General features: G+C 43.6%; 1 pseudogene; it reads left to right on the plus strand.

Annotated features, from left to right (window-relative positions):
* Positions 1 to 1,747: 1,747 nt before the first annotated feature.
* On the plus strand, positions 1,748 to 19,424 carry LOC136386937 (histone-lysine N-methyltransferase PRDM9-like; annotated as a pseudogene).
* The last annotated feature ends 125 nt before the right edge of the window (positions 19,425 to 19,549 follow it).

Consider the following 19,549-nt stretch of genomic DNA (forward strand, 5'->3'; position numbering starts at 1 on the left):
CTGCAGGAGGTGAAGGATCAGCTCAGGACCAAATAGAACACTGAGCACCACTGTTTACACCTCCCAAACATGTTTATAGAAGATGGGAGCTCAATCCAGGCTCTATGGCCACCCGCAGGGCACTGCAGCACATCCCCAGCCACCCTTCCTGGAGCTAAATACAACAGAATCATGAGGGCAGCATACCTTGTGTAAAAAGAGGTCCTCTTCCCAGATATAGACCCAGCAGGTAGGTATGGCAGGGTGACACTTCACCCACTGAGCTAGCTGCATGTGCATCTGTGGCTCCCCCACCTACACAGAGTGCCTAGCTAGCAAAATAGTCTGGTACCAGCTGTGAGAATATTCAACCCCAAAAAAGTGCAGAAATAGTGGGTCACTACTGGCATTCCCATCTTGGAAAATGGGGAGCCAGCAAATGGGCTATGGTCTGCACACAGGACTGTCTGATCAGAGAAAGTGCAGAGATTGGGGGGGGTGCTGCTTCTCGCACTGGTCGGGCAGCTCTACCAAAAGAAAGCACAAAGCTAGCAAAATGCTGCAGTCCAGTGTGCAGTGAGGGGGGCAATGCTGTGTATGTGCACAGGGCTGCCAAGCCCCGAGAAGGTGAAGAATGAACAAATTAAGGCTGTGTGTGCACCCAGGCTACCCCACCAGGACAAAGGGTGGATCTAACGGAGGGTGAGATACAAGAAAGCAATCAGGTAACCCAGCGCAGAACGTGCTCTGACAACAGATAATTAAAACAGGACACGCAAATCACACGCCATGCAGCCCCTTTTACACCAGGCAGCCTTGCCCAGATTAAAAGGGCAAGGAGGCTCACACACCCCAGGTGGCCCATTCAGAACCCACTCCTTCAGGTCAGGTGACAGGACAGGCACTGCATGCACCTCTCCCCAACGACAACCCGGACAACCCACAGGCTGAAACTAGTCAACACACAATGTAACAAAGACAACATGTTCAAGACTGGGCGAGATGACTAATTCCATTCAATTTAAAGGAACAAAAACCGACAAAGAAAATGGGGAGACAGAAGAATATACCCCAAATGAAGGAACAAGAAAAAAACTCCAGAGAAATATCCTAATGAAATGAACATGGGTAACTGGACAGATAAAGAATTCAAGGCAAACAATCATCACAATGTTCAATAAACTTGAGAGTAGAATAAAGGATCTCAAGAGAGTGCTTGAACAATGAGAAAATGTAATAAGCTCATCCGGCTTCAGCGCGGACTCACAGGCTTGAGCGCGGGATCATAGACATGATCCCATGGTCACTAGTTGAGCCCAAAGGTCGGTGGATTAAAGCCCAAGTCGCTGTTTTGAGCAAAGGTTCCTCTGGCTTGGCTGGAGTCCCCGCCCTGGCCCGTCCTTGCGTCCCTGGGGCTGGTCCCTTGTGTCCCCTTTCAGGGATACCCCACCGTGAGCGCCCACGCACGTGCAAAAATGCGCTCGGAATGCAAAGCAATCAGCCTCAGCATCCTCTCCCGCACAGGCACATAGGGGCTGGGCGTGCGGGGTGGCGGGAACAGAGACATGGACAGGAGCCTGCAGGGTGGCGGAGGCAGCGCCGCAGGTGAGGTGGGCAGGGAGGGGGTTGGACTGGGAGCAGCTCGGACCCAACAGGGCGAGGGGCGGTTCGCCAGCTGGTGGGAGGGGTCACGAGGCCGCATCTTCCCTCAGGCACCGGATGTTTTCAGGGACATCCACGCCTACTTCTCTCAGGAGGGGTGGCCGCCATGGGCGACTGGGAGAAGGCGCGCTGCCCCAAAGTGGAGAGGAACCAGGACCCACTGCTGCGCAAAGGTGACGGGCGGGGATGGGGGTGCGGGAACCAGGTGGGGACCGTGGGGCGGAACAGGGGGCAGTGAGTGTTGGGGCTACTTTTTCAAGAGCTTCGCTTTGAGGACCACAATTTTGTTTCTCCCCAGGCCTCAGATCCCCTAGCCCCGCTTTCATGGTTCACCGCCAACAGGCCACCAGACCCCCGGCGGAAGACACTGAGGACTCGCATGAAGAATGGACTTGGAGGCAGCGAGGTGAGGGGTCGCAGGCATGCTCTGCCCATTTGAAACTCACCCGGGGTCAGGTCCCCAGCCTCTAAACAGCTAACTGGGGACAGAGCTTGCGTTTAGCAAACAAGTGAGATGCAAACAGTGCATTGTGCAGTAAGGGGCGATTTGATACACTGCTTCCATGTGTAAATAATTACACATATTTATAGATGTGTTAATGAGCAGGAATGGTATAGAAGTATAAAACCACATAAGAAATAACTCATTCAGAGCACTTGTCATCACAAAAGGAGGAGGAAGGTCTGGCGGGTGAGCAGTGCTCCAGGACAGCGCTGTCTGGCAGCCCTGGCCTCATTGCAGACAGGAAAGGATTAATCGTGATTAAGTGACGGGGTTTAGCCCTGGGCAGAATCCAGGGGTCCCACAGGAAGAGAAGGCGTCGGCGCAAGTTGAGTGAGAGAGCGGAATTCTTTATTTTCTCTTTATTCTCTTGTTAGCATTTACTGCCAGGCATCTCTGCCAAATGCTAGTCTAGCTTTCTTTTTATGCACACACACTAAGTTACAATCACATGGTATTTTGTTTCACTATGGTTACATATTTCCAGATAACAGTTAATTCATATCTATAAGCTACAAATCAGGTGGTAAGTCATTCAAAGTACAGATATTCAATAACTTGAATAGCAATAACAATATCAGTACAAACTTCTAAAAGATTAGTACTAATTAATAATTCTACTTTACTGTTGTTGTGAGTTAAGGGTGCAGAGAGAGATTAGCAGACAAAATCATCAAGGACTAGCAAAGGACCACCACTTGCTCAGGCAAATGGCTTTGAGTTCATGCAGTGTCCTAATTTTTCTCACAAGACTTCAAAAGGCTTGCTTATTAAGAAATTGGCATAACATCAAGAGTAACTTTTGCTTAAAGATATATAGAGTGTACCTGCAAGATAGCTTAGTAGGAACATAATATCAGAAGGCATTAATTGCTATGGCTGCTATGGATCCCACCACATTCCTCTCCTTATTTTTGGAAAATACAAAAATCTCATGAGAATGTTTTACTGAGAAAAGCCCAGCAACTGCCTTCAGTCACAAAACAAGTCTCTTAACAAAACATTCTTTTCTTGTTGGCTGTGTTCCCATCCAAGGCCATGCAATGGGTTATTCCACTACACCTTACCTAAGATTTTATTGTCTAGTCAAATTTTATTTATTTACCATATTCATTCACTAGTTAAGTTCTAACTTTATTCTTTCTAACATAATTAATAAGAAGAAATTCTCCTACAAACTTAACCCTTTATGAGGGATATTATGGCCAGCCTCTTATGATTATGAGCCCAGTTCAAGGGGCTTACAGGCTTTTCTGTGGAACTTACACCTTCTGTCTCATTTCCAAAGAAATTACTATGAATCTACAGGGAAAGCACGATACTATTATCCCTGTGCCATAAATAATAGCACACACCTAGAAAAGGGGGGATATAAGGCCAGATTAATTCAAAAGGTCAAAGGGGGAAGTATCATTGTGCCTTTCCTTTGCAGTGACTTTGTCACCCCGCAGCTATTGGTCTTCACTGTGGTAACTTTGTCACCCCGCAGCCATTGGTCTTCTCTGCTGTGACTTTGTCAATCAGCAGTTTTTGATCTTCTGCTGTGACCTTGTCAGCCAGCAGTTGTGGATCTTCTCTGCTGTGACCTTGTCTGCCAGCAGTTGTTGATCAGCTCCCAACAATTAAGGCAGCTGGGGTTGTGGGCCAGGGTAGGGACCATTGTATCAGGCCCTGTGTCAGCCATCTCTTCAGTGTGTCTGGTTTCATGAGGGTGTGGTCAATAATGTCCTTCTGCTTTCATGAGTCTAGCATTGAAACACAGCTGAAGTCCAGATGTGATCTCTAACTTGAACCAAATGGTTTCTGTGGTTCACAGACCTGAGGCTGTGTTTCCAAGACTGTTTGGTGCTGACCAGACTCTGATGATTAAGGAAGGGCAAGGACAGTTAAATATGTAAAGGTGAAAGGATAAGAAGAAAAGGAGGCAAGGTGGTCACTGTACCATTAGACTGGACAAGGCCACTCTGAAACAAGAAGACAGAAAGGAGCCCTGGCCAAGTTGCATAATTCATTAGAGAGTTGTCCCCATATACCTAAGTTGTGTGTTTGATGTCCAGTCAGGGCCCATATAAGAATCAACCATTGAAGCCTGTCCAGGTGGTAGCACAGAGGATAGAGCATCAACCTGGGATGATGAGGACTCAGGTTCCAAACCCCAAGGTTGCAGGCTTGAGGGGGTCCATGGGCTTGAGTGCGGAGATGCTGGCTTGAGTGTGAAATCATAAATGTGACCCCATAGTCACTGGCTTGAAGCACAAGGTTGCTGGCATGAGCCCAAGGTTGCTGGTTTGAGCAAGAGGTCACTGACTGAGCTAGATTCCTCTGGTCAAGGCACCCATGCGAAAGCAATCAATGAACAACCAAGGTGCGGCTACTGTAAGTTGATGCTTCTCATCCCTCTCCCTTCCTGTCTGCCTCTCTAGCAAAAAAAAAAAAAAAAAAAGAACAAATAAAGAATAATCAACCACTAAATGCATAAATGAATGGAACAGCAAATCAATGTTTCTCACTCACTCTCTTCCCTCCTATCCCTCTAAGATTAATAAAAAATTTAATAAATTAAAATTTTTATTGATTTTAGGAGAGGAGTGAGAGAGAGAGAAAGAGAGAGAGAGAGAGAAGGTGGAGGCAGACAGGAGCAGGAAGCATCAACTTATAGTAGTTGCTTTTTGGATGTGCCTTGACAAGGCAAGCCTGGGGTTACAAACTGGTGACTTCAGTGTCCAGGTCACTGTTTTATCTACTGTGCCACTGCAAGTCAGGCAAATTTTTAAAAAAGATATGCCATGAACCAGTGTGGCTCCTAATAATGGTGCGGAATTAAGGAAACACACTTATCAAAACAAAAACGATGGGACTGGGAGGACTCTTCAACATGCCTGGCAGTATCTGAGTGCCCCATAGCCCCAGTTTGCTTTATTATATAGCCATGTGCAAATCAAGGACCTTGATACAAAGTTGCACATCCAAGGCTAACACAGGAATTCTCCCAAGGCAAAAACAGGATACATTAGTGAAATCTACCAACATCTGAAACAAACAAAAAGTCAGAGGAAGGGCATGTATATTGCTTCCAGCAACCCAAGGAAGCAAGTAGAATGGGTGCAAATACTCAGCATCACAGCCAAATATGGAGATGGAGAGGGGAGAACTCAGCCCTGTGCTAAGCCTCGAATCTACAATGGCTTTTTGCCATTTACAGTCCACAACATATTCCCCTTTTCTTTTTTATTTTTAATTTGTGTGCTGAGATTTCCACTCATCTGATTTCTTAGTTTCCCAGATTATAATTTGGAGGCAGTCTGAAAAAACAGAACAAACACAAAATTAGTATAGCCAATACTAACAAGATACCCAAATATTCTAAAACATTACAGTGATTAAAGTCTTTAAGCAAACTCTTGGCCAATACAACAAGAATCCATAAAAGAGTAGTGTCCTTAACATGTTTACCAAGTCCAAGTTAACACCAACACCATTCCAAATTTCCGCAAATGCAGCTGAACCCCAGTTCAGTCCATCAAAAGCTGTCACAGGAGCAAGAGTCCAGGAAACACATCCAGGAGAAGTCCACATGGCACTGGAATTGCTGTCACACTTCTACACTCTGCAGCTAGCGTCAAAGTCCCAATGACCGCTCCTTCTAGCTGGTGCTGACCCAAGTAGACTGGAAAAACCATCCACAGCATGCATGAAGACGGAGCTTCCGTTTTCTTTAAACTGGAAAGAGGAACCCAGGGGGCCTTATACTGGAGCTTTACAGCCATGGGGTGGTGAGGAGAACCTTGGAATACACTAAGCTGGGTGGCAGAGGTAAATTTGTAAGTTGCCAAAAAAGGAAAAAAGGAGCTCTAAATTAGAAGTAGGTCCCAACCTAAAATATGAATGGGGCATTGAGGCAGGAGGAGTAAAAGAAAGACTATTAAACAAAGCAGCAGAAAATAGGACTATCAACACCCACAACAGAGATCTTCGAGGGAAGAATAAAAAACCCGAATATTCAGGCAAGACATAGTTAAGTAGCCCTTGTGTAAATGAGACCAGTCTACCGGCTACTTGGAAGAAATATCCTAGGCTCATCACAGTGTCATAGATTGGGCCAATGGCCCTGGGCACCTTCAACCTTCAGTGGCAAAGCCCAGCATTTTGGGCAAGGTTAGGTCACAGGTGGCTGGAACAGGGCTGGAAGAGACTGAACCCTCCCTTAGAGGAGCGAGGGGGAAGCCCACCTTCCAGTGTCCCTTCTTCCTCACAGCAAAGGCATGTAATCCTGGCAGGATTTGGCTTAAATGACCATCCTTTCCACTATAGAAGCAGGGCCCTGATGGAGTTCTATGAGATGCCATTGGGGAATTGGAACCTTTTGAGGGTGTATCCCAAGAGCTAGTATTTCACCTGATCTCTATTGGGCTTTTTTTGCCTCTTGGTACCTTAAAAGCCATGCTCAGAAGATCTCGCTGAGGGGTTTGAAAATCCCCATCTGCCTATATAAACCTTTTCTGTATATCTGGAGCTATTTGGAAAAAGACAAAACAGTGTTATTAGCTGCATCAAATAAAAGAGAATAGAAGTTTGCAGGAGAAAAGGATTTGGTGTCTCCTGTTCAACATTCAAAAGAAAAATTTTTTAAAAGGTAAGGTAGATTTGCAGGAATTCCAGGATATGACTTCCCCTTTTATATTTTTAAAATTGACCTTAAATATTTGCTGGGAACACTTTAATAATACCTTGACTTTAAAGATTGTAAGAAATACCTGTAATCCAAAAGGTTTGACAAAATACAGTAAATGCTTTTGCTACATATGCAGGAATATTGTCAGTTTTAATCACATCAAGAAGTCCAATAATAGAAAATGCATACAATGAGCTATATAACATGCTTAGCAGCCTCTCCTGTCCTAGCAGAGGCTACCATAAATCCAGAATAAGTATCCACTGTAACATGGACATAGGACTGTTTGCCAAATGAAGGTATATGAGTAACATCCATTTGCCAAAGTTGTCCTGGAAAGAGTCCTTAAGGGTTAACTCCAAATGAAGGGACAGATTGTAGTATAGGACACCTTGGACAGGATTTACCAATCTGCTGTGCTGCTTTCCGAGAAAGCTGAAACTGTTTACGTAGGGCTGCAGCTTTCTGGTGATGAATGGTATAAGACTGAATTGCTCGATCTGTCATGGTTGTTCCAAATAATTTTATTTTGGGTAGCTTGATCAACAAGGGCATTTTCTTGTGCTCCAGGGAGCATGGAGTGAGCTCAAATATGTCCTATAAAACATGGAGCTCTATGTTGACGTACAGGTCTTTGAAGAAGGAGAAACTGCTGAAATAGTTCATTAGCAGTTGTCCCTAAGACAGCAGTCTCTATAGTGGAAACAACCATAAGTAAATATTTTCTGTCTGTATACAGATTAAAGGAGGAAGGAATATGGCAAATGCTGAAAAGCCATGATAATGGCATGTAATTCTATTCTTTGAGCTCAGGAATAGCAGGCTTAAAATCGATGGACAAATTTATACTAAAATAACTTGCCTTGAAATCAGCTCAAAGAATAAGCTGTAAGAGTCGCCTATACCCCTTGATAATCAAGGAGGCCACAAGGTCAAGATACAAAGATAAAACTTTTTTAGAAGTAACAGCCAAATGAATCTATTCAGTAGGACCTGAAACTTGCCACAATAGTCCCATTGGAGTGTAACTTGAGGGACAAATTAGTAAGACAATTGATTCTTCAGGATTTATGCATTTTAGTTGTGCTTGTTGCAAGGCTTTTTCTACAAGCTTTAAAGCTTGTTGTCCCACAGCTGTAAGTAGCCGAGCAGAAGCTGGTTTAGCCGAGCCTCTAAGAATATCAAAAAGTGGTTTCAGTTCCCCAGTAGTTAATTTCAAGGAAGGTCTAAGACAGTTAATGTCTCCAAACAGTTTCTGGAAATCATTTAAAGTTTGCAAATGATCTGTCCTGATTTCTATTTTCTGTGGACGAATTTGTTGTCCCTCAACAATTTGTCCTAAATAAGAAAAAGGTAAAGATTGCTGTACATTTTTAGGAGCTATATAAAGTCCTGATTCTTTCAAAGAATATTGTAGTTGTTGCAAAATGATCAACACAGTGTCTTTATCTGGATGAGTGATAAGAATATTATCCATATAATGAATTATGTACACCTTAGGGTACTGCCTTCAAACTGAAAAGATAGCTTGAGTAATGTATTTTTGGCACAGGGTAGGACTGTTAGCCATACCTTGAGGAAAACTCTCCACTGGTATTGCTCCATTGGAGCCTAGAAATTAAATGAAGAAACACTGAATGCAAAACATTTGCAATCATGCAGGTTTAAAGGAATAGTAAAAAAGCAATCCTTCAAGTCAATAATTACAAGGTGAAAATTCCATGGAATGGCAGCAGGAGAAGGGAGTCTAGCTGGAGAGGACCCATAATTTTCAGTCTTATTTATTGCTCTCAAATCTTGTAATAGTCTCCAGGTTCCTGATTTCTTTTTAATGACAAAAATAGGCATATTCCATGGACTATTGGATGGTTCATTGTGCCCAAGCTGTAACTGCTCTTGTACCAATTGAGCAGCTCTCCTAAGTTTCTCCTGAGAAAGGGGCCATTGGTCTACCTATACAGAATTATCTGATTTCCAAGTAATTGGGTCTGCACAATGCCTTACTGGGGTAGCAGGAGCTACCAAGGCCCCTCTGCTAAATTTTGATATCCTAATCCACACCTTCTGGTATTGGGTGCCACTTCTATGGGGGTGAGAATTCCCTGCTGTTATTTCCCTAGTCCCTTAGTGGGCAAAAATTCCTGATCAAGCATTTGAGTGCTGACTAAATTATTAGGACTGACAAGTAATGCTCCCATATTTTTCAAAACATCTCTACCCCACACATTAACTGGCAATCCAGGGAGCACATAAGGCTGAAAAAATCCAGAATGACCTTAATCTTCCCAGAACTTTGTTGAGGGGATTTACTCTGCCCTATACCTTGTAATTCTGTGGCTGCTGCATGAGTGGGCCAGGAAGGAGGCCAATGTGGCTTAGCAATAACAGATATATCAGCTCCAGTATCTAAAAGTCTTTTAAATTTACACCCTTGTATTGTTAGTTCCATTTCAGGGCATTACTGACCTATTTTTTTTAATCAATTGAAAAAATCAGAGGAGCCAAATCACTAATTTTCTTGGGGCCCTTTTGCAGGACGTGGCCTGAGAAGCAGAATTAGCATCTTTATACTATTCTTCTAACTGCCTGAATTAGACGTGAGACAAATTCCTGAAATTACTTATTAGAGCACTGCTTGATTTTGCTCAATTCCTTTGTTTTGCCTAACTGAAATAACCTTACATATAACAATACAATTTACATACAAAAAACCACAAGTATAACATGTAACTTTGACTAATCCTAATATTTAAATTGCTATTTGGCTCCTAACTCTGAACATACCTCACAATGCACTAACCAAATCAGTAAGTCTTAAGGATCTACATTCTATTCTATTTAAATTTAAATGAGTGCTCCTTACAAGTTATAAAAACATTTTATTTTTTCTAAATATTAGAGCCAGCATTTCCAATTTTTGCATGCAAAAAAATTTAATTCAGGCCTTAAAAACAGATACATTTTAGACAACATTAAACAAAGTCTAAACAAAGACAACAATTAGACAAACCAGACAAACCAGAAAGAAGCCCAGGATTTCAGAGCATATTTAGATTAGAAAGATGCCTGCCTGAATTAGTCAGGGCATTTTGAGACAGAGGGACTGAAGGATATGACTAAACAAAATCTTTCTGAGAAAATTTGCTCTCAGCAGCTGCTGGGATATTTTTTATAGTCAGATTCAACACAGATCCCCTGCCTCAACCTCCAGGCAAAGAACAAGAAAGAAACAAAATGATAGTTCAGAAGACCGAAGTCAAAACATTAAAGAAAATCAGACCATGACAGGAAAAGCTGCAATCTTCCTAATACCTGAGTCTCCTTTCCATTCTCAAGAAAGTTCAACTTCCACAGCAAATAATTACCCCTGGCGAGAAAGTACAAGCAATTGCCTTCCAGCCATTTGAAGGAAGAGCCTTTGCACTAATAGTATCTAATAAACCAAGTGAAAAAGGGGCAGTAGGCCCACACTGAACACAAGTAAGTTTAAGCTCTTTCAGAGTTCTAAAAGGTACAGGTTCATGTTCTTGCACTAGTCTCCCTGTACCATCCTGTCTTTGTACAACAGGAAAATGGTTAAAGCCATCTATTGTTTCCCCTATATTTTGAGCCTGGTCTATAAATTGTTGGAGAGGGGATTTCCCAGATTTTCAGCTATAGACTCCTTAATCAGCCAGATAAGGGTACAGAGGAGCAGAGGGTTGAATGTAGAAAGGAGCTGAGGGCAGCAAAGGCCCCACAGCTAAGGCAGCCATAGCCATGGATTTTTTATTCCCCCTGTCATCCTCAGACTCCAAAGTTATACTCATATTCACATCCCTCTGTTTCAAGCTCACCCTGATACTCTTCAGACAACGATTTGTATTCATACAGAAACATTTCTACATAAAAGTTCCTTATTTTTTACCCTATCTGTCCCATAATCTTTTACTCCTGACTACACTTTCCCCAAAAACTTTTGTTACTCACTGTGTGCACTTCACTTGGGGAGTTTTGTCACCTTCCTTCAGTTTTAGTTTTCTTGGACTCATACTCAAGTCTTCTGTTCGGGCACCACTTGCCGCAGACTAGCGCGGCTCCTAATAAAGGTGCAGAATTAAGTAAACACACTTATCAAAACAAAACCGATAGGACCAGGAGGGCTCTTCAACATGCCTGCAGTATCCTAGTGCCCCATAGCCCCAGTTCGCTTTATTATATAGCCATATGCAAATCAAGGACCTTGATACAAAGTTGCACATTCAAGGCTAAGACAGGAACTCTCCCAAGGCAAAAACAGGATACATTAGTGATATCTACCAACATCTGAAACAAACAAAAAGTCAGAGGAAGGGCATGTATATTGCTTCCAGCAACCCAAAAAGCAAATAGAGTGGGTGCATATACTCAGCATCATAGCCACATATGAAGATGGAGTGGGGAGAACTTAGCCTTTTGCTAAGCCTCAAATATACAATGGCTTTTTGCCATTTATGGTCCATAACAAAGACAGAAAAGAGAAAGTGTTATATTAAAGAAATGGACTTTCTGTCCAGTTAAGTGACCTTCATTATATTTTTGACATAAATGGCCAATTTTTTTTCTTCTTTCTTTTACTGAGAGATAGGGAAGGAGGGAGGGACAGAGAGTGACAGACTGTCTGAAAGTGAGAGAGATGTAAACTATCAATTCTTCATTGCAGCTCCTTAGTTGTTCATCAATTGCTTTCCCATATGTGCCCTGACTGGGGGGTTACAGCACAGTGAGTGACCCCTTGCTCAAGCCAGATACCTTGGACTTGAGCCAGCAACCATGGGGTCATGCCTATGATTCCACACTCAAGCTGGTGACCCTGTGCTCAAGCTGGTGAGGCTGCACTAAAGCCTGAGTAGACCGCACTGAAGCTGGCAGCCTCAGAGTTTCAAAACTTGAGTCTTCAGCATCACACTCCATCCAGGAGAAGCAAGACCCTCTAGAAAACACTCTAGATGTAAATTGGTTAAGAAAAAATCATTTGTAGATTCCAGTTCCTCTGAGTCCTCTAAAAAGGCTAATGAGTATGGCCTAGGTGTATGGGGTGGACTTTGGATAGGCCTGGATTTAAGCTCTACTAAACTGAGAGTAAATTTAGCACTGGACCTTTGGACAAATCTTACAAATTATCTGAGCTCTTGAATGCTAATGTGTAAGGTGAAGATACGTGCATATATTCTTTGACAGTAATCAATTCAATTTATCTGTGTATGTATTTCTTTATTTTTTAGGTAAGATGAGGAGAGATAGTGAGGTGACTCACATATGCACTCTTACCAAGATCTACCCGGCAACCCCAATTCTCAAGTACTGAGCTGGTTTTTAGCACCTTAGGATGATGTGCTCTAGCTAACCAAGCCATGCTCAGTGCCCAGGGCTACTGCTCAAACCAATTGAGCCACTGGCTGCAGGAAAGGAAGAAGGAGAGAAGGGGGAGAGGGAGGGGTGGAGAAGGAGATGGTCACATTTCCTATATACCCCGATGGGAATCAAACCCGGGACATACACTGGCCAAAGCTCTATCCACTGAGCAACTGGCTAGGGCTTAAATTCAATGTAAAATAACTGACACATACACATTGTCCAATAAATACATCTTTGATAATAGCAACCATATGCTGTTGGTGTTGTATCCCTGGCCTTTCCTAAATGCCTTACATATACTGTGCCCTTAATAAATATTTTATGAATAACTAAAATTTGAGAAGTTACAACTCATAATGAGAAGATCTAGAAACTAAAATTGAATTGGCCATCTGTAGTCAGTGTAGAAGCTTACTATTATACAGGGTCTCTGAGCCAATAGTTGACAAAGGAAAACACCAGAGTGTATAGAAGGACAGGTGATAATTTGATGGCAGGAGTTTGTGTGTTTTCTGAAAAAATAGGGACTAACACTCCAGACTCCACCAAACTCACTCTTCTCCAACTTAGAACTCAAGAGAAAGGAGACTGAAGTAAAGATGTGTAGCTTATGAGAAAGAAATAGCCATGTGTACCAAGAGATCAGCGAACCCCAGGACAATGACTACCTCTGTAAGTGACCCTAACAAAGCATGCTAACTCTTCATACAATAATGTCATCTAATCATTTGGCCCTTACAGCATTCCATTCCCCCATGGACCCACATTACAGAAGTGAGGCTTAATGATGTGAGTTTCTGTGCTCTCTCTGAAGCTCTATATGTCCAGGAACATGCACTACACCTACCCTAGTCTCTGTTGCTCTCATCCCCAGATTGTGAGAACTGTCAGAACTTCTTCATTGACAGTTGTGACGTTCATGGGCCCCCTACATTTGTAAAAGACAGTGCAGTGGATGAGGGGCATGCAAACCACGCAGCCCTCACTCTGCCCCCTGGGTTGAGAATCAGACCATCGGGCATTCCTGAGGCTGGGCTTGGAGTGTGGAATGAGGCTTTTGCTCTGCCAGTGGGTCTGCACTTTGGCCCTTATGAGGGCCAGATCACAGAAGATGAAGAGGCAGTCAACAACGGATACTCCTGGCAGGTGAGATTTACCTCTATCCCTGTCTTGTGGATTCCCACATCCCTCCCATAGCTTGGTGGGACCTGCCGTTCTACATTATAGGACATGGATGAAGACAATATGGTTAGCTCTGGGTATGGAGTGGACTTTGCAGATCATGGAGCTCCTGTTGAGGATCACAAATTAAGTGGGAGCAAAGTGGTACAGACACAAAAGAATGCCTCCTCCCAGCCCTGAGTTGACAGGTCAACGCAGATGTGATGAGTAAGAAAATTATCATGTGGTCACTAGTGGCAATGCATGCAAGCTGAAAGAGCTTTGTTGACAGTAGAGTAAAATAATTTTATTAACTCATCATCCAAAAAAAGCTTTTATTTTTTCTTCCTGAAATGCAGATCACTAAAGGGAGAAACTGCCATGAGTATGTGGATGGGAAGGATAAATCCTGGGCCAACTGGATGAGGTAAGGCCAAGAATTTTCTGGGAGTCACGAAAACACTCATCCCTCTCAGGCCCATACAGCTTTCCTTCTCATCATGCCTCCCTCACTGGTATCCCTCAATCTTATGTTTCTCTTTTTTCTCCATTCAGAGCTCTTTTAAAGCAAGAAGTATATAGAGGAAAAAAGAAGATAAAAATATAGCTTATGTCCTCAAAATATAAATCTCTATGCTAGACAAAATTTGGGCACTGAAAAAAATTTTGAGGGCTTGGATTACACTTTAATTGATTTAATGAACATTATCTAAGGAAGCCCTAACTATAGTATATATTCCATGTTAGAGGAAGGTATTCATTACTTAAACAGATCATATAAACCATCCTCTTATGAAGAACTAATTGCAGACATGGTGAAACAATACATTTTAGAAATGTTTAACTATAATTTTCCTATTTTTTGAGAAGTGCAGAGTGCCAGGATACCTAATCCAAGTATAGCCTACACCTGTGAGGGCAGCAAATTATCCCACCCTCACTTCTAACTAGAAATGAGTTCTGAACCCCACAGAGCAATGATCATTGGCCATTTCCCTGAGGGGCTCTTATATCAGAGGCTACAGAATGTAAATAAAATATTATTGTTCTTTATGAATTTGCTAAGACAAAGAGACCTCCAAGTCCTGGTCGGTTGGCTCAGCGGTAGAGCACTATCCCGGCCATAGAAGTCCAGGGTTTAATTCCCACCCAGGGCACAGAAAAGTGCTCATCTGATTCTCTGCCCTTCCCCCTCTTTTTTATCTCTATCTCTCTCTTCCCCTCTCACAGCCAAGGCTCCACTGGAGCAAAGTTGTCCCTGGCACTGAGGACGGCTTCATGGCCTCTGCTTCAGGTGCTAGAATAGAGCAACACCCCAGATGGGCTGAGCATCGCCCCTTGGTGGGCATGCCAGTTGGATCCTGGTCAGGCGGATGTGAAAATCTGTGCCTTCCTGCTTCTCACTTCAGTGGACAGGGGGATACCTCCTGGTTTTTATGGGAACCTGGGTGAGGCATCAAATGCTACCTAAATAAAATGTGAGAATAGAGAAAGGCCTCTCAAGAAAAGATGTACTTCGCCTGACCAGGCAGTGGCACAGTGGATAGAGCATCAGACTGGGATGCCGAGGACCCATGTTTGAGACCCTAAGGTAGCCAACCTCAGTGCGGGCTCATCTGGCTTGAGCAAAAAGCTCACCAGCTTGGACCCAAGGTCACTGGCTCAAGCAAGGTGTTACTCAGTATGCTGAAGGCCTGCAGTCAAGGCACATATGAGAATGCAATCAGTGAACAACTAAGGTGTCACAATGAAAAACTGATGATTTGACTTTCTATCTCTCTCTCTCTCTCTCTCTCTCTCTCTCTCTCTGTCCTTGTAAAAAAAATTTTAAAAAGAAAAAAATGGACTTGGGCTGAGTATTGAATGATGTAAACTAATATAGACAGAGTCCAACATCAAGTAGCAAGGTCTGTGATATAAAACAGAACCTGAGTTAGTTTGAAAAAGCTAGAGGTCAGTGGGTTTTATGGCCAATCAGGGTGAAGGTTACGTCTGGAATTGGCTTTGGAAAATGGTATTAGGCAGGATGAGCACCATAAGTAGGACCTGGAGATAGGAAGTCATTTGACATTGTGACAGGCTTTGACATGAACAGAAGGTTCTCCAGGAGCACTGTGGGAGTGGGCGACATCAAAGCCCTAGTGTCAGGTGCAGAGCTGGACATGGATCTGAGAGGCAGTAGGAGCTTATCACCTTTGGGTTTTTTTTTCCTTCACCTACCTCAATCCCAGGTATGTGAACTGTGCTTGGGATGATGAAGAGCAGAACCTGGTGGCCTTTCAGTATCGCAGGCAGATTTTCTATCGAACCTGCTGGGTCATCAGGCCAGACTGTGAGCTGTTAGTTTGGTATGGTGATTAGTTTGACCAGAATCTGGCTATCAAGTGCAGCAGCAAGTGGAAGAAAGAGCTTGCAGCAGCTAGAGGTAAGCACAACATTCTTCAAAATGAAAATGAAGAGAGAACTCACCTTAGATATTTTCATGGTACACTGTAAAGTCAGTAAGATTTTGAATCAGATGCTTCAGAAATAAAGGATTCATTTCATATGCCTTTGATTCTTAGAAAAAATATTTATATTTTTTATTTTTGATTTAATTTTTTTAAGTGAGAGGAGGGGGTAGAGACAGATTCCTTCATGTGCCCAACCAGGACCCACCCAGCAACCCCAGTCTGAGGTCCATGCTCAGACTAGCTGAGCTATCCTCAACACCTGAGGTCAACACTTGAACCAACTGAGCTATCAAGCTGATGATCGAACCAATTGAGCCACTGGCTGTGGGAGGGAAAAGAGAGAGCAGAGGGAGAGGTAGGGAAAGATAAGCAGATCATCGCTTTTCATGTGTGTCCTGACTGGGGATCAAACCTGGGACATTCACATACGAGGCCAACACTCTATTCACTGGGAAAACTGGCCAAGGCCTGTTTTCTAAGTTCCACCACTGTCTAGCATAAAGGGTAAGAGCAGAGGTCGGAGAGATGTGCAGCAGCCTGGAAATGCAGTGGTGTGATCCACGCTGAGATGCATGGGACCTTCCTGAGTGAGGTGGGATGGTGGTGCTGTTCTAGACTACAGAGTGGCTTATTCTCTAAGATTTGCTTTGTTAATTTTTGAAAAATACACTTCAGTGAGTAATCCTCTCAGAGATTACTTCATCTGCAGGTGAGAGAAGATTATGAATTAGCTGGAGAGGGATAGAAATAGGAGTCAAGTATGTAAGAAGTATGGTTGTGGGATCTGGCTGGTTAGCTCAGTCACTTAAGCACCAACCTGTAATACCAAGGTTGAGCCCGGGTCAGGGCACATACAAGAAATGACCGGTGACTGAATGCCTAGGTAGAAAAATGAATAAATGCCTCTCTCTTACTCTCTCTCTCTCTTTCTTCTTCTTCTTCTTCTTCTTCTTCTTCTTCTTCTTCTTCTTCTTCTTCTTCTTCTTTCTCCTTTTTCTTCTTCTTCATCATCTTCTTCTTCTTTTTCTTCTTCTTATTTTCTCTCCTCCTCCTCTTCCTATTTTTCCTCTCCATCCTCCTCCACCTCTCTTTGCCTCTCTAAAAATCAATCAATTTTTAAAAAGTATGATTGAGGAAATATTTTGAAACAAGTCTTTACATTGTATATGAAATGGGCTCACACTGAATAAAATCAAGTATGAATATTTGATGTGAAGTTTGAGTAAGGACATATTTTCAGTTTATAATCTGTGGAAAACTATGAGGAAAGCAATTTCTAGTTGGGGCCAGTGGTCTTTCGAAATAACTGTTTTAAAAGCTACATGTATATAGGATAGATCAGCACTGTTCCACCCATACAAGGGGTGAAACAGCTTCTGATGCTACTTGAAAGTCCCTCATCTGGTAATGCATACAAAGGACCCTTGATATGGGCTTTCTGGATTTCTAAAGAAGATACAGTACATAAAAATGAAAAGAGACTGTAAAGAAACACTTATTGAGAGACAGAGATTACACTGTCAACCCCATAAGAATGACTGATGGGACAGGTCTTAATAGCAGACAAAACATATGACTCAGGCAGCCTTGTCAACATTTGTCCTGACCAAAATTTTCTCTTTCAGCAGAACCACAGCCAAAGATACACCCATGTCCCTCCTGCTCTTTGGCATTCTCCAGTCAGAAATTCCTCAGTCAACATGTGGGATGCAATCACCCCTCTCAAATTCTCCCAGGGACATCTGCAAGAAAACACTTCCAATCAGAGTATCCCTGCCCAGAGGATCCAAATCAGCAGCAGCACCATACTGATACACACAGCTGGGATGACAAAGCTGAAGGTCAAAAGGACAAAGGAAAGTCCAAACATTTGCTTAAAAGGACCAGTCCAAGGAGGATTTCAAGGGCCATTTTTAAAACTCCCAAAGGACACTTGGGAAGCTCTAGTGAGCAAGAGAGAGTGCTGCAGGAATCACCCAGCAGAGGCCAGAAAGTGAATTCAGTGGACACAGAAAAACTGTCTATGAGAGTAGGAATTTCGAGAATTGTACCTGTCAAGTATAGAGAGTGTGGGCAAGGCTTTGATGATGGGTCACATCTCCTCAGACAGCAGAGGACACACTCAGGGGAGAAACCCTATGTTTGCAGGGAGTGTAAGCGAGGCTTTTCACTGAAGTCAACTCTCCTCACACACCAGAGGACACACTCAGGAGAGAAGCCCTATGTTTTCAGGGAGTGTGAGCGAGGCTTCACATGGAAGTCATATCTCCTTATACACCAGAGGACACACTCAGGGGAGAAGCCCTATGTTTGCAGGGAGTGTGAGCGAGGTTTTTCACAGAAGTCAGCTCTCCTCAGACACCAAAGGACACACTCTGAGGAGAAGCCCTATGTTTGCAGGGAGTGTAAGCAAGGTTTTTCACTGAAGTTAACTCTCCTCAGACACCAAAGGACACACTCAGGGGAGAAGCCCTATATTTGCAGGGAGTGTGAGCGAGGCTTCACACAGAATTCAACTCTCCTCACACATCAGAGGACACATTCGGGGGAGAAGCCCTATGTTTGCAGGAAGTGTGAGCGAGGCTTCACACGAAAGTCATATCTCCTCACACATCAGCGGACACACTCAGGGGAGAAGCCCTATGTTTGCAGGAAGTGTGAGTGAGGCTTCACACGAAAGTCATATCTCCTTATACACCAGAGGACACACTCAGGGGAGAAGCCCTATGTTTGCAGGGAATGTGAGCGAGGCTTCACACGAAAGTCATATCTCCTTATACACCAGAGTATACACTCGGGGGAGAAGCCCTATGTTTGCAGGAAGTGTGACCGAGGCTTCACACGAAAGTCATATCTCCTTATACACCAGAGGACACACTCAGGGGAGAAGCCCTATGTTTGCAGGGAATGTGAGCGAGGCTTCACACGAAAGTAATATCTCCTTATACACCAGAGTATACACTCGGGGGAGAAGCCCTATGTTTGCAGAGAGTGTAAGCGAGGCTTTTCAATGAAGTCAGCTCTCCTCAGACACCAAAGGACACACTCAGGGGAGAAGCCCTATGTTTGCAGGGAGTGTGAGCGAGGCTTTTCACCGAAGTCAACTCTCCTCAGACACCTGAGGACACACTCAGGAGAGAAGCCCTATGTTTGCAGGGAGTGTAAGCGAGGCTTCACACGAAAGTCATATCTCCTTATACACCAGCGTATACACTCAGGGGAGAAGCCCTATGTTTGCAGGGAGTGTGAGCGAGGCTTTTCACAGAAGTCAAATCTCCTCAGACACCAAAAAACACACTCAGGAGAGAAGCCTTATGTTTGCAAGGAATGTAAGCGAAGCTTCACACAGAAGTCATATCTCCTAATACACAAGAGGACACACTCTGAGGAGAAGCCTTATGTTTGCAGGGAGTGTAAGCGAGGCTTTTCACTGAAGTTAACTCTCCTCAGACACTTGAGGACACACTCAGGAGAGAAGCCCTATGTTTATAGGGAGTGTGAGCAAGGCTTCACACGGAAGTCATATCTCCTAATACACCAGAGGACACATTTACAGAAGAAGCCCTATATTTGCAGGGAGTGTGAGCAAAGCTTTACACAGAAGTCAACTCTCACTTGACCAGGAAGTGGTGCAGTGGATAGAGTGTCAGACGGGGATGAGGACTCATCTGCTTGAGCAAAAGCTCACCAGCTATGAACCAAATGTCGCTGGCTCGAGTAAGGGGTTACTTGGTCTGCGAAGGC

The sequence above is a fragment of the Saccopteryx leptura genome, unplaced genomic scaffold (assembly GCF_036850995.1).
Source record: "Saccopteryx leptura isolate mSacLep1 unplaced genomic scaffold, mSacLep1_pri_phased_curated manual_scaffold_22, whole genome shotgun sequence".
Taxonomy (NCBI): domain Eukaryota; kingdom Metazoa; phylum Chordata; class Mammalia; order Chiroptera; family Emballonuridae; genus Saccopteryx; species Saccopteryx leptura.